Raw genomic sequence first — 16,965 nt, 5'->3', positions numbered from 1 at the left:
TGCTTCCTTCCTGTCCCACTAGGAGGCAGAGAAAGAAGAAAACTGGAAACTGAGTAAAACCTTCAAAGGTGTACCCCCAATGGCATATCTCCTCTGGCTATTATCCACCTCACAAAATTTCTACAATCTCCCAAAATAGTGCCTGCCACCAGCTCCACTAAACCTTCAACATGTAAGTTTGTGGGAGAACATTATATATTAACACCAGAACTGTAGGCAAACCCACATATGACCCCAGCCACAAGTGGCCAGATTAGGTCACTAACCTAGGATTTTTTGCTTTGTGAGCTCCCTGAAGCTTTCGCCACAGTAGATAAATAAATAGGATTTCTATGACTCCAAGCATGATGAAAATTGCCCAGCAAATCTATTTTCAAGACAACCCCCCAAACAGATCATATTAAAATCTCCCAACAGGGGCTCAGTTGTGAAGAGAAGGTTAAAAAAAAAATCTCCCACTCAGATTGTGTGTAAAACATTTTCCCCTAGAGGACACGGTACAGAGATGGTTTTAATTAACTGCGCATTTCATTTAAGCTTAGCAGGCGAGTTATTGTACATTAAATAAATACCAGTTGGTTATTAGAACATATTTACTTCAAACTCAACAGCAACAATAGGTTGTAGATACAGATTTCCATTAAACCACAGTCTGGATAATCAATCGTTCTTTACTCAAGATATAATAATGGCCTTATTGAATCAAGAGATATTCTTCTTTCTAGTAATTTATAGTACACAAATACTATCACTTAGCTAGTCTGTCCTTTGCTCCCAAGAAAGAGCAACAAAAGCAGAGGTTTTAGAGCTCAGGTGTTTGACTTTCAGGGACAGGTTGACCAAATGCAAATTCTCTGCACCCTTTGCATCTGAGAGAGTGGCTATGGTGTCAAGAAAGCAGGGGACTGAGTTTAAATGACAAGTAATTATTCTAAGTGCTTATGGGACATGTTTTTACTAAACCGTTATTATGTATTCAAAAGTCAAATCTAACTGAGTATCTTGGGTTTTGTGTGTCTGTCCAATTTATCAATCCTGTCCCTGAGTAGCCATGAAGGCACTGAATGTGATATGTAGGAAATTTCTGTGGATACTACTCTGGACTTAACCCCAGCTCAAGTTATCAATATACAGATACTTGAGGTGAATGAAGGGAGCTGATTTGGATGAACAGCTGCCTTCATGACAAGTGGTAGCAAGAGTTCTCAGCTACCCTAAAGAAATACCTAGCTCATCAGTGACCTTTACCTTGCATTCTCATATTTTTAATGTCCACTATGGGTCACAGATCACATGATCATATGATCCATGAAGTTGCCCCTGTCTAACAAATGAGGACACTAAGTATCAAGAAGCAAAGTGACTTCAAAGAAACCATACCTGCTGGCAGAGATTTGGTTTTAGGGTCATCAATATAATTAACAAGAAGTGTTTACTAGTATTAAGTATGTATCAGACCTGACTAAGAAAATCCTTCCAACAGTGACATAAGAAAGACATTCTGTTATTTCTGTTTGCATGGCTGAGATTAGTCTTGACTGGGAGGCCACAAATTCATCTTATGATATCTCTTCAATTTTTACTCTTCAACTTCTGGCTTTCCTCACTTTTTCTAGTCTCATGTAAATCTAAACTATCTAGCACTTATTAAAAGCCCAGCTCTGAAACAGACACGGTGGTAAACACATGGAAAGGGTAGAATCAAAAGGAGTTAGAGGCAGTGTCATGACAGACCAACAGCATAGTTTATACCCAACTCTTTGGGCATGAGTCCCAGCAGCTGGTGAGCACAGAGAATTCATGTTGTCATTCATACTTCCCTTTCTCGGTCTGCAAAATGGATATGGTTTTAGTGCTTAGCACAGTGTGTGGCATCTGGTAAGCTATGAATAAATATTTACTATTGTTGTTGATAGAACTAGATGCCAAAACCTAAGCACTCAACAATTAACCTAGTTCACCAAACTAGAAAGCTCTGCTGTACTTGGTGGGCAGTGAGCGCTTAACTTTTTTCAGTTTATCTTGAAGCCACTGAGGAAACGGACCAGATTTTTAAAAGGTAGGCCGTACATGGTTTATTGTCTTAGTTTCTTTTCCTGATGCTGTGACAAAAAGCAACTTCAAAGAAAATGGTTTTATTTATCTTACGGTTCAAGGCACAATCCTTCATGATGAGGAAGTCAAGACCCCCAGAGCTTGAGGCAGCTGGTTACATTGCATCCACAATCAAGTAACAGGACGATAAATGCAAAATCCATGTTCAGCTCACTTTCTCCATTTTGTACAGCCCATGATCCCTTATCCAGGCAATGGTCCTGCAATTAAGATGGGTTTTCCCATATCAATTATCATAATCAAGATAATCCCTCACAGGCATGCCCACCAGCCTAAATCCTAGGTGATTCTAAATTCTGTTAGGTTGACAATTAATACAGACCAGTATATTCATTAGACCTCAAATCCCATATTAATCACAACTTAAGGCAATAAATATGATGATCTGGTTCTAGAGTTTTTAAAAGATTCAAGTATTCTCATATATTATGTCCATAAATCATGTAAAAGCATTCAATATTCCAACACTCCTGAGTCCACATCACTTCTCTTAGCCTGTCTTCTCCAACAGTAAAAAGTACAACAAAGTGTCAGGCACCCCCACTACCTAGCTTCTCAAAGTGAGAACACATGTTGGTCACACATATAGTCAGTCAAACTGCTATATACAGAAATGTTAGGTCACATAAGTCTGACATTGAGCTGTACTTGCTCAAGTGACTGACTGTCTTGCTATTCACTTATTATATCAGACTTTGCTCCAGAATTATTGAAAAGTAGTTTTTAACAATGAATGAAATAAAATATACATTATTGGTTATAATCACAAGAGACACATGAGTTGTATAAAAAAAATTCAAAATAAGGATACCTTAGAACCAATAATCAGTGGTTATAAAATAAACAAATAAATGATTAAATAATTAATGAACTACCAGAAAGACTGTCTGATCCAATGCATTTAATAGTATTTCAAGGACTAGATAATTTCTGTATTGTAAAACTTGAGTGACAGCATTGACAGAGACAAAAAGCTAATTGAGTCATTGTACAAAGTGGACATATGCCTTACACCCAAATTGAAAAAGTTGAACCAAAACAGGAAACTATAAGCTAATCTTTTGGACAAATGAAGTCTAAATTCCCAAGGAAAATACTAACATATGGAATTCAAGACTACATCAAAGAATGATAACTGTTACTAAGAATAATTTACCACAGGAAGGCCAAGACAAGTTATTCTAAGGATGTCTATTAATATAAAATACCACATCAATTAGAAAAGCTTAAAATAATCTCAGTAGAGCTGGATGTGGTGGCTCACACCTGTAACTGTATCACATGAGAGACTGAGGCCTAAGAATTGTTGTGACTTGGAGGCCAGCCTGGGCTGTATAGGAAGTTCCAGGCCAATCTTGGCTACAAAGTGACATCCATTCTCAGAAAATCCAAATAAAATAAAAATGAATAATATTTATGATAAAAAGTATTTAGAAAAGTAGGAATGAAAGATCTCTTCAATATAATAAAGGCTATGGCATTTAAACCTACTGCTTAGCTCATACCCTAATCAAAGTAGGTATATCATGTATCTCCTGCCACAGTAATGCTAGGCAACAAGTCACTCAAACTTAGAGCCCTAAAAACAACCAGTCATCATTGATCAAGGGATCAATGCACAGTGAACCCAGTGGCAGAGTGTTTGTCTAGTATTCAGGAAGACCTAGGTTCAATCCCCTGTAATATGTATTTGGCTCATATGTCTAAAAGCCAGCTGAGTGGCTTTCCTGGTCTTGAATAGGTTCATGTTTAAGAAGAGAGTTGATCAGGCTGAGAAGATGGGCCAGTGGATAAGACGCTTGCTGCGGCACAGCCATGAGGACTTGCATTTGGATCCACAGCATCCACTAAAAAGCCAAGGCTGGTGAGAAGCAGAAACAGATTTCAGGGCTCACTGGCCAGCCAGCCTAGTCTAAAGAGCAAGCCTCCAGTTCACTGAAAGCCCTTATATCTCATGTTGATCTCTAGCCGCCACACATGCACATATAGGAAAGATCACCCATGTAAACACACCTACACAGAAAAGGCTTGACTAAGTTTAGGATTAAATGATCTCAGTAGCGTTAACTCAGCCCTGCCTCCTAAATCCCTTCTCCCAACACAGTAACCAAATACATCTTTCCCACAGATGCAGAGGAGTGCAGCTGTGAACAAGCCTACTTTGAAATCCCCTATATGCTTTCTGCTTGCCACTATCTTCTTTGCCAAAATCACGCCCCTAAGCTGAGAGTGACAGCATAACACTTCAACATTGCGTGTAATGGTGTCGTTAAAGGGAGCACTGAAGAACCAGAACCATTTGTCAGTCTGTAACAGTAGACTTCCTAGCATATCAGCCTATTGAATAATTATAGATTTTATATTAAGATTTTATGTTTTGCATAAAAAGAAATAGTCTGTCATCAAATATGCTCTGCATGTGCTACTTGGTGGTAAATAATGTTCATAGAATGTCTTTACAAATAGGGTTTTTCAGTTTTTCATGAATTTATCATGAGAGCTTCTAAGTGAAGGTTATAGCCTTTTCCAAGCCAACTGAACATAGAATTTTATTTTCCATCAAGGGTCAAATGCTTGTAGGACACTGAGGGAATGTACATGATATACATTTATAAAATGCCATTCGCAATAGCCAAAAGAAAAAAAAGAAGTGAGTCACTTGGAAATAAACCCAATAACGAATGGGGAGGATTTATATAAAGAAAGCAACAAAACTTCACTGAGAGATATACAACAAAGATTTAATTAAGTGGGGACACACCATCTTCCTGGAAGAAACAAATCAATATTGCAAAGGAGGCAATTTTTTTCTAAATTGATCTATAGATTTAACATAACCTCAACGAAAATCTCAATGAGACAATAATACCCATGTTTTGGCAAGAAACAGACATTTTCAGACACTGCTAGTGGGAGTTTAAATTGGTATAATCTTTTTAAAAAGCAATTTGGAGCCTTAAAATTGTGCATACCTGTTGACCCAGATCTATAAAATACACCCTAAGGAAATGATCAAATGTGAACAAAAATATATTTACACAGATTTTCATTACCATGATGTTTAAGGGAAGCAAAAATATGATATTATTGCCATATTTAAAGATCCACCACAGGGGCATCACTAAATACAGTTTAAAGCATTAAATACAAGGGAATATGATACAAGATGATTTCAAACTTGCTTTTTAAATTATTTATTATTGCCATTGAATGTGAGGGTGTGCATGACATGTCTCTGGGTATGCATGCCACAGCACACATGTAGAGGTCAGGGGATGACTTTGGGGTGTATGTTCTCTGTTCGTTCCCTGCTTCCAGTTTTATACATAATTAGATATAAAATGCATATAAAGTAGGTTGGGGGTTAAAATGCTATAACCAAAGGCAAGGTTCCAGTTCTAGAGAGACAGAGTGGGGAAATCATGGGAGCAGAAGTATGAGGGCAACTTGGCAGTCAGAAAGCAGAGATGTCACATTTTATCTTCACACAAGGAGCAGAAAGTGTGTGTGTGTGTGTGTGTGTGTGTGTGTGTGTGTGTGTGTGTGTGTATGTGTGTGTGTGTTAGAGACAGAGACAGAGAGACAGAGACAGAAAAAGAGACAGAGAAAGTCAGAGAGGCACAGTGACAGAGACAGAGAGAGACAAAAAGACAGAGAGACAGAGACAGAGAGACAGACACACACAGAGAGAGAACAAGAAGGAAGGCCAGGTTACAAACTTCAAAGCAAATCCCCAGTGATGGACTTCCTCTAGCAAGGTCCCACCTCCTAGAGGTTCCATATAGCACCAACTAGCACCTCCAAGTGGGGAGCAGTGTTCAGATACACAAGCCTGTGGGGAATAGTTCACACTCAGATCACCACAGCAGGCATGGCAGGGGAAGGATGCAATCTATCTTGTCATATGATCCTAGCTGTATGGCCCAGATTCTCACAGAATAAAAACGAGAGGGAAATGAATAAACACTGATATTTCCAGAGTTTCATTATTTTAATTTTATATATTTGTTAAATTTATGTAATAAACATGTGGCATATTTATAATTTAAATAATTATCCCAACACATACTTTAAAATAGTAAGATATTCTATTGTTGGAAAATAGTTAATGATGAGGCAAAATAATGTTAGAAAAGGAGTATTACTACGAGTAAAGTGTCTATAACATGCAGGACCTAACTCGCCACGAAAGAAAGAAACTAAGAAATATTGTGATAATGTTGGAGAGCTTACACAAAAGCCACCAAATAGTCTGAGGTGTAGAAGCATTCAGCAAATTATTTTTAAGTTACCATAATCCAATAGGAAGAACTGGATTTTTCAATAAGTAGTTTTGGGGAAATTTGCCACACTTGGTGGGACAAAAGACCTTTGCTTCACACTCTACACAAAATAAAATTTAAAGGATTCAAATAATTAAATCCAAAGCAATGGGACCGCTGAAAACATAGTAATGATCTAGGTGACCAACTGTACTCAGGAACCTATACCCTTTAAGACACAATCTTTGAAATAAAGCATCAACGGAGGGAATAACTGATATTACTGTTTCATAAAAGACCAAAGCAAGAGGCTGCAGAGTCTGTGGGAAGTAGGAGCAACAAACAGAACCAACCCTGACTCAATGATCTTTACATAAAAGGACACTTGCAGTTCCTTCAGAAATGAAAAATAACAATCGTTAGTGACTCCATGAATTCTCTGCTCTGGACTCTCCATGTCCCAGGGTCTGTCACCCTGAACATAACCACACAAGAACTGTCATGTAGATTAAACTACCATGTATTAATGAGTAATCAATACATGCCAAGGGGGAATCCCTTTCTTTATTTGGTGGATGCCTATGTGGTGTGTACTGAAACGAGGACCCTATGCTAGGCTTCAAGTATACACAGGAGCATAAGACAAGAGTTTATAGACATGCAGATATGTTGTCAGTTGAAGATCAGAGAAAGTGAATATTCCATTGGAATGGGGACAGGGAGACTTGGGCAAGAAATGCTAAACTTCTAAGGGATTTAAAAGACTCCAGAAGGATGAAATGTGAGCCTGTTAACGGGGGCGGGGGCAGGAGAAGAGAAGGGACAGCCTCTGTGAGTGCTCGGATGGACTCAAAAGAGATGCTCACAACACACAAGTGGCCAGCTTCGCAAAAAGAGAAAGGGGTGGAGACTGGAGAGTGGAGGCTCCAGGAAGTGTTAGGAAGGGCTTCAAGCACTGAGTTAGGGAGGTCAGACTTCAGTTTTGTGAGTGACAGAAGGTCCAAGGGTCTTAGCAGAGCTAGGATGTACACTTTGCAAGGAGGAATGCAACTGCTGTGTGAAGAACTAGTTAGATTTGGGGGCTGCTAAGTTATAGGGAAGAAAGTTAACCTGAGAATGGGATTGGCAAACTTCAAGGTTGGAGTCAGGGAGTCCAGCTTGGTGCTGGTACACTGCCTGGGAGACACAATGGGATCTGGGCGCTGAGCCAGGCAGAGGGCACAAGGATGGGGGAATGTAGAGGATAGTAGGGATTCCTGAATTAGAGAGCAAACAGACCAGGTGACTGACTGAGCACAGGAACTGAGTGGCAGGGATTAGTGGAAGATGACACACTGAAATCTTAAAGCTTTCAAACCTGGTATGACAAGAGTCAGAAATGGCAGAGGTCAGTAAGACATTTTTTTAAAAAAATACAAATGGCAGAATTAATACAGATAAGAGAAGAAATGTTAGCTTTAAAGATATATAAGTTTTAAAAGAATATACCTTATTATCTACCAAGTTGTATAATTGATTTTATACTGAAAATTATGTTTTTTGGTATTTTGAGAGTCTTATACGGTCCAGGCTAGCCTCAAACTTGCGTGTAACTAAAGACACCTTTGAACTTCTAACCCAGGACTGCCTCTGTTTCTACACTGCTTGCATGACAGTCATGTGCCATCATGAACATTTGCATGAATTATTTTTAAGGCTTAGTGGAAGGAGTGTAGACTATCAGGTCATATGGATATATGCATGGACATGTGTCATTCTTGCCTCTGCATGATGATTTAACCAACAAGTCTTAGTTGATAATTCACTGCACACAGGAACCAAAGTGCTAGGGATACCAAGTCACATAAGAACATCTGTTTTGACTCAGGACAATACTGATGCATGGATTTTGTTTGTTTGCTTGCTCCAGGGCAGTTGTTCTGGAGACATGAGAACAAAGGGCCCACCTTCTTTCTATAACTCAACAATGACAGAACAACAATAATAAAAAGAGTAGGTAGCCAAGTTGAAACAGAGATTCTCCAAAGAGATGCATGGGTCTCTGTTTGAAGAGCAGTTCCATTAAGCAGTTAACAGATTGCTATAAGAGGATTAAAAAGAGGTAAGAAGACAGTCTTGGAAGAAGGGAAGGAGTATGGCAAGAGGTGCTGAAGAAGCCAATCAGTTGTGGGATAAGCATTGAGAAGCAGGATGTGAGCCATTCTCTCAAAGAAACCCAGGAAGACAAGAAAAAGAAGTGCCAATGATACACTTTGGTCTTTGGTCTGCACACCATGCCTCTCCAATGGGACAAGCCAAGATTATGCTGACAGAGCAGCTTCTCTTTAGGGTCACACAGGGGTGTAGGTGCACTGCCATCCAGTGGCAAAAAGGGAGGTGCAGATCAATTCTTTTTTATAGCTTCCTTTTAAGCACTACTGAGGTCTGAGGGGCAATGGGAAAGCTGTCAGCTCAACTCTTTCCCTTTCTACAAAGCTACCAGTCCCATCACAGGGGCCCTGTCCTTATGATTTTGTTTAATCCCAATCACCTCTCAGAGGCTTCATCTGCAAAGAGCATCAACACAGGGATTGGAGGATTAAGTTCAGTGTGAGCTTTGGAGACAATGTTTAAATCCTGACAGATACACTACCTTTATAGGGATGGGATGATTTCTGTGTTCTTAGTTTTAATTCACAGGCCACAGTGCAGTCTTAATAAGGAGAATTCTTCCCCAGCAGAAAACTACTGCAGGGCTCAGGAAACTCTATGCATCCTACCTGGCTCATGGAAGGTGTTGTTCTTTCTCCTCTGGAAGGGTTCTTTGGTTTTACTCTTAGCAAGGGATCCTCTCCAATGTCTTGGCAGTTAGCTCCCAGCAGAATGATATTATCTTACTCCAAGTTCAAGACTGATGAGGGACTTTTATGTGTCTCTGGGAAAAATAGAGTATTCTCCATGTCCTTACCCTTGCCTTTCCAGTAGAAATGAAGCACTCTCTTGGCTCTGAAACCCTACCTCAGCCTCTGTGATACTCTTTTCTTGAGTCTTCATGCCACCATAAGCAAGTTGTGCTAATTACTCAAAGTTGCTGAGGCTCAGAGTTAGAGAAACAGCCCTTCCTCACATTTTGGAATAGCTCCAGAAGTGGTTCATTCTAAGGGGACTTCAGTAGCACAGTGAAAAGAAAAAGGGAGTGGGAGAAAAAAGAGGAAGAGGAGAAGGGGGAGGGAGAGGGGAAGAGGAGGAGATAGATAGAGAAGGGGAGGAGAAAGGAAAGAGAGGAAGGGAGGACAAAAAGAAAGGAAGGAAAAGGAGAAAGGAGGGGAGGAGGAGAGGAAGGAAGGAGGGGTGGAGGAGGGAAGGGAGGTCACTGAATCAATGTGGAAGTGAACTGGTAATTTATGCCTCTTTAGATCATCTCCATCAGCCTCTCTCTGCATTTCCTAAATGACTGCAATGATAAAAGGGTGAAAACAGTAGGCTGTTGAGCGTCTCCATCTCTCCATCCAGGGACAAACCAGGTGTTTCAGACAGATGTGGGCCAGGTCCTCCCTGTCGGCAGGCTCCCTACTGCTTGGCGCCACTTCTCCTTTACGTGGGCCCTGACATTTGGAAGCCAGCCCGAGGCAGGCTCGTCAGTGCTTTATAGGTCACATGAATTTTGGTATTTTTAGACACAGTAACAGGAATAGCTCTCCCAAGCTTCTCACATTGTTATCCTGGCATTCTTTGAGGATGGTATCACAGTGTGCGTGCATAAAAAAGAAAAGGACCAGTGATCAAGTCACAGTCCTGGGTCCATGAGGTGACACACTGGCTCTAAGCCCCCATTCAAGTTACTCGGCTTCTTCAAGGCACAGCATGAGCATTGTAAAATGGGTACGTTGGTAAATATGCCTCTAAGGATATTGGCGTGCAATGAGTCAGTCTTCAAATGGACTATATCAACATTGTTGTATCATTTTTTTCCAGAGGAAAGAAGTGCAAATGTGTAATCTTACCACTAAATCTGACCCCGTCTAGGCTTTGTGTTACAGTTTGAATGTTGAATGCCCCAGAAGCATACATGTGTTGAAGGCCTTGTCCCTAACCTGGGATATTGTTAGAAAGGAGTAGGTTGTTTAGGCATTCCAAGCCTTTAAAAAAAAGATGTCATTTTATTTATTTACTTATTGAACATGTACCAATTTCTGCCTGAAGATAGACATCAACAGAAAATATACTCCCCCCCCCATTTTCTTATCTAATTTTCAGGTTTTCTTTTTGTTTTCTATGCACTTGCTTACTTCTTGCATGCCTTAGAAAACAAGCAGCAGCCTCCTCCTCTTCATTTCCTCAGTCACCAGAACAAAACATGCTCAATATTTATAGCAGAGTCATTCAGTATTTATCTCCACTCCTCTAAATTACACGGATGTTTAGCCACTTCTTGAATTTTAGATTCTAGCCTCTCTCTTGACTAACAATTTCAAAGGCGAGGCATGAGCTTGCACCGCCCACACCTGCCCTACCCAGTACATATTCCTATCCAATCCCATATTCTCCCAATAGAAATACATTGTAATTTTTGTTAGCATATTCACTGAGTGCTCATTATTACTGTCACTGGATAGACACTACACATGAATGAACTTAAGGGAACACTGTGGTTACTGCCGCCCCCCCCCCCCGACACACACACACACACACACACACACACACACACACACACAGTTCTCTGTTTCATGTTGATTTTAGTTTTTCTTTGGATCCAGTTTACTCTTTGATTTGTTCACTTTGTGTATTTATCACATTTCATCACTGAGCTCTGTATCCTTGTCTATATCTCCTTCCAGGATATTTGGACCCACAGAGAATCCTGTCAGCCTCATTGATCCTTGAAAGCAGTTTCTCTCTTAGAGTCCCTTAGGATACTTGGCCTCACATCCCGGAGTCTCATTTCACCATCATCCTAATGTGTCCTTGGCCTCTCTCTCTCTCTGAGAACTCCTGTTTCCTGTTACCTTAAATATGGGAGGCACAACTCCATTGCTTGGAGTCAGAGACCGCACGAAAAGGAGAAAAGGAGATGAGCACCAGCATTCATTTCTCTCTTCTCAACCAGGAATACAGGACCAGCTCCCTTGCTCTCTCGTCACCGTCGTTTCCCCGCCACAGTGGACTGTTCCCTCAAATGGTGAATGTCAATCATCTCTCCTTTCTGTTGTCAGATCTCAGCCTCAGAACAGTAATATATGCAATTCCTTAGCTTTATTTCCTAACTTTCTTGTTAAGTCTGTGCTTTCTGCCCTTGGATTTTCAATTTCTAGAGGGCATTGTACTGTGAATGTTCATTTTGTTGTTTGTTGTGAGTGTTTGTACCACAGAGGCCACTGCGGTGACCACAGAAGCAGAATGAGGCATAGGTCCCGAGAGTTACAAGAGGTTGTGAGCCTCCAAACTTGAGTGCTGGGAACCTAACTTCATTGTGGTTATCTTTACGTCTTTCTAATGCAGTGGTTCTCACCCTTCCTAATGCTGCAACCCTTTAATACAGTTCCTCATGTTGTGGTGACCATCAACCACAAAATTATTCTTGTTGCAACTTCATAACTGTAATTTTGCTACTGTTATGAATAATAATGTAAATATCTGTGTCTTCAATGGTCATAGGTGACCCATGTGAATGGTCATTGACCCACAAAGGGGTTGCAACCCACAAGCTGAGAAATGCTGTTCTAAAGAGGGAAAAAAACACCTCTACTGTGAATTCATGGAACTCAAGAAGGAGGAAAAAGTAAAGATCTCCATTTTTCCTTGTAGGACCCTCTAATTGGTGCTTTCATAATTAAAAGGAAAATTCCTATTAGGAACACTCCTTGATAATCTCAAAACCAGAACAAATTGAGCAAGAAAGAATGGAGTGTCTAAGGGAATCAAGTTAAGACATCTGCATGCATCTGCCCACTGTATGCAGATAAGAGATCCTGCCTGTGAACTTCTAAATTCTGTAGCTCCTGGACAGCTTAGATCCACACTACCAGCATTATCTTCTCCCTCTTTTCTCTGTTTTCCCTCTCCACCAGTCATTCTGTTAGTCCAAATCACACGTTTTAAATTTCATCATGTTACTATTTGTAATCAAGTTATTAATGAGTCTGGCTGCCCTAATGGCTTTTTATATAGCACTACTAAAATCCTTAATGAGTTGAAATTTAACACACAGAGGGCAAGCTAATTCCTAAGCTTTTTCAGGAAGACACTCATTTTAGGGCCAGCTGAAAAATCATTTTCTCTTGGTCTATCTATCCACAGACATAGTTAAACATAAGTCTAAAATTCCAATTCAGAAGAACTTAGAGCTAAACTATATATCAAGGAAAAAAAGAAAATTGTCCTACCCTCTGAAAGAGAAGAAAATGCCCTGAGCATGAAACATCACAAGTATCAAACATAAATACAAATCACTTGGTCTTTGTTGATTTGCTTAACGAAAAGCTACTGTGAAGCCACTATTTAAAAGATTGTACCTGGGTCCCACAAAAGTAGAAAAGAAGGCAAAAGAACTCTGACATGAAGACATTGTATTACAGTAATTAAGTAAAGTAAGCACTAAAATAATTTAAAAGTACACATAACCTGATGTGAATAAACATAGCTCAAGTAACCCAAAAGAGAGTAAGAAAAAGAACTAAGGATGGGGAAAATAGAAATAGGAAAAAAGATAACATTATACACTGGAATCTGAACATATAGGTGATTATATTAAGTGTAAATGGTCTAAACTCATAAATTAAAAATGAAAATTGTCAGAATGAGTAGAAAGCATGTCTACAACTTGTACTATCTAAAATAAACTAATTTCAAATGTAATTACAAAAAATACTAAGTAAAATAGGAAGAAAATACAATGGATAATAGCTAAAAGAAACCCAGAGTGGCTAGTCTACCATTAAGTGGACCTCAGGCAAGGATTATTTAAAGAGCTACTGAAAAAATATGTGGAATAATGCAAGGATAAAAAACAAGGCTCAAGAAAAACATGATATGCATATAACAGAGCTTCAAAATACATAAAGCAGTGACCAAACAAAATGGAAAAAGAAATAAATTCAGAATTTCAGGAAGCCTCAACATTTTCTTGTCAGTAACATACAGAACAAAAAAAAAAAAAAAAAGAAAGAGATAGCACCAGGGAAATAGAAGACTTGAACAGACATCTATCAACTAAATCTAATTAAGTCAGTGAAGATTCAATGCAAGAAATTAAAATATGCATTCTTTTCAAGTACACGTGGAGGTCCACCCAGAAATACCATATTTTGGATCATAGAACAAGTCTTACCAAATTAAAAGAATTGAAACCATGCAAAATTAATTCTCTAACTATAATGAAATGAAACTAGAAGTGAACAACACAGAAACATGAAGCATACCAATCACTTTGAAATTTAGTAATATGAATAACTCATGGGTTAAAGAAGTCTCAAATATATCTAAATAGCTTGAACTGAACTGAAATATATATAAACATTATCTATAAAAATGTATGGGTTGTAATTAAAGTATCTCACAGGGAGAAAATTATAGTATACAATGTTTCCATCAGCAAAGATGTATCAAATCAATAATATATGCTTCCACTTTAAGAAAAAGAACAAAATAGTCTCAAAGAAAATCAATGAAAAAAATTAATATTTTACTAAGATAAAAAGAGGAAATGAGATGACATGCATTGCTAATATGAGGCATGGAAGAGAAGTTTCCATTGCAGACTCCACAGACATTAAAAAGGACAGTAAGCAAATACTGTGAATGATCTGTGTGCTGTTTGACAACTTGAGGGAAATAAGTGAGCTACTGAAAAACCACTATTTACCAAAATTCACCAAAAAATGAGGAAGGTACTCAAAAAATCCCATAACCATTAAAAAAATTAATTTATAGTTGAAAACCTTCTGAAATAGAAAACTCCAGTACTACATGACTTCATTGGCAAATTCTAAAATTCATTTAATAACTCTATGACAAAACAGGAAGAACTGATCATCAACCATTTTTATGCAAATATCAAAAACAGACAAAGTTCTAGATCAATTCCTTTAAGAATATAGACATAAAAATTATGAACCAGATGTTAGGAATTCAAATTCACAAATTTGTAAAAAGGTTAATGACCATGGCCAAGTCAGATTACCCCAGGCATGTAAGGGTAGTTCTACATTTGAAAAGCAATTGATAATATAGTGATATGAACCATCTAAACAAATTACCAAAAGAATCAATGTAGAAAAAATAATATAGGATGGTCTTTCTGTACTCTGTGAATATGTGCTGCTCCCATTGGTTAATAAATAAGGCTGCTTTGGCCTATGGCAAGGCATTATAAGAGCCAGGTGGGAAATCCAAGCAGAGATACAGGGAGAAGAAGGGTAGGGTTAGGAGCAGATGCTGTCCAGCTTCCCAAGGAGCAACATGCCAGTAGACCAATAATGCTATAGCCACATGGCAACACATAGATTAATAAAAATGGGTTAATTTAAGTTATAAGAGCTAGTTAGTAATAAGCCTGATCTATCAGCTAAATGGTTTATAATTAATATAAGCCTCTGAGTGATTATTTTATAAGCAGCTGCAGGACCGGATGGGATGCAGAAAAGGCTCCAGCTACAAAAAAAAAAAAGAAAAAAAAAGAAAAAAGAAATTTTTCATATCCATTTATGACAAACTCTCAACAAACCAAGAATAAACAGGAAATTCCCCAACTTCATAAGTGTGTCTATAAAGCCCCTATGATGAACATAATGTTTAATGGTAAAAGAATAAATACTTCTCCTAAGATCAGGCAGGAAGCAATGATGGCCATATTATAAGTAAGAAAATCAAATCAAAGGCACAAAAATTAAAAAGAAATAAAATTATGTTTTATCCACAGACAACATGATTGGTTAAGTAGAAAGTCTGCTATAAATACAAAGTCAACACACACACACACACAGACACACACACACACACACACACTCGCGCACACACGCACTCACGCACGCGCGCGCACACACAAATAATCTGGGTAGTTCCATAAATAAGCAATTTGAAAACAAAAGCAGTATCATTTAGGGTAGGTCCAAAAACAAAATACCTGAGTGCATACCAAACATAACATATACAACATATGCAGACTTTAGATGCTAAAATTATACAATGCTGATGAGGGAAATCAAAACACATACAAGTAAATGGACAAAGATACTCAGTTTGTGGGTCAGATGACTCAGAATAGTGGAGATAAGAATTTTCTCCAAATTTGATACAATTCTACAAAATAGTATTAATGATTTTGTGTACTTTTTTAGAGTTGACAAAATGGAAACCCAAAAGAAACTGAATAGCTAAAATAATTTTAAAAAAGAAGATTAAGGACATAAAAACCAAACTACAAAAAGTTCAGTACTTACTCTATAGCCATGGCAGCCAAACCAATCCTGTATCAATGAAGGAATAGATTTGTAAACCTATTTTCCTTACCAATTCCAAAATTAAATAGAGGCAAATGCAAGATAAATTCTTGTGACCTGATAGCTGTCATGAGTCCCACAGACAACACCAAAAATACAATACAATCAATTAATAAAATTAAAGTTTATTCAATTATATTGTTAAAATAATAAAAAGAAACAAGCAACAGACTGGGTTAAAATATTTGGGAGCATATATCCAATGAAGTGCTCTATCCAAAATATATAATGAATATTCAGAATGCAGCAGCCAGAAAACAAAAATGATTGAAAGAACTTTAACACATACTTTGCCAAACAGACGGCAAATAAACACACAAAAACTTGTTAAACATCATTAGCCATTGAAGAAACAGAAGTTCAGGCTACAACAAAATGGTACTTAGTATCTATTTGAAACTTTTATACAGTTCAAAAGAGAGTAATAATGAGTATAGTCTCTAGGAAGCAGTCAGATTTTTACAAGTTCAGCACACATATACCTGTGATCCAGTAATTTCAGGCTGTTCCCTCCCGCCCCCGGAGGACTAAAAAGGGAGAATCAAAAGAAAAAAAAGACAACCTCTGTATGAATGTTAACAGAAGTTTTATTCACCCTCCTTAAAAACTCAAAAACAAAACCCAGCAAAGTCCTTCCAGTAATGAGTGAATGGAGTAGTAACTGAACAAGCTGGCACAGACATATCATATACTGAGACACTAAACAAGCTGGCACATACACATACATATCATATACTGAGACACAGACACATACATATCATATACTGAGACACAGACACATACATATCATATACTGAGACACAGACACATACATATCATATACTGAGACACTGAACAAGCTGGCACAGACATATACATATCATATACTGAGACACATACACATACATATCATATACTGAGACACTGAACAAGCTGGCACATACATATCATATACTGAGACACTGAACAAGCTGGCACATACACATACCTATCATATACTGAGACACAGACACATACATATCATATACTGAGACACTGAACAAGATGGCACATACATATCATATACTGAGACACTGAACAAGCTGGCACATACACATACATATCATATACTGAGACACTGAACAAGCTGGCAC

General features: G+C 38.3%; 1 long non-coding RNA gene across 1 annotated transcript in view; it reads right to left on the bottom strand.

Annotated features, from left to right (window-relative positions):
- Positions 1-2,119: 2,119 nt before the first annotated feature.
- Positions 2,120-16,965, bottom strand: part of LOC121832350 (uncharacterized) — a 47,341-nt gene continuing 32,495 nt past the window's right edge. Inside the window, exon 5 of the long non-coding RNA XR_013042512.1 lies at positions 2,120-2,315. This is a non-coding gene — a long non-coding RNA (uncharacterized LOC121832350). The remainder of the gene's footprint in view (positions 2,316-16,965) is intronic.

This window comes from Peromyscus maniculatus, chromosome 9 (assembly GCF_049852395.1).
Source record: "Peromyscus maniculatus bairdii isolate BWxNUB_F1_BW_parent chromosome 9, HU_Pman_BW_mat_3.1, whole genome shotgun sequence".
In the NCBI taxonomy this organism is placed as follows: domain Eukaryota; kingdom Metazoa; phylum Chordata; class Mammalia; order Rodentia; family Cricetidae; genus Peromyscus; species Peromyscus maniculatus.
Note: the sequence above shows the minus strand (reverse complement) of the source record. Positions and strands in the feature narration are given on the sequence as shown.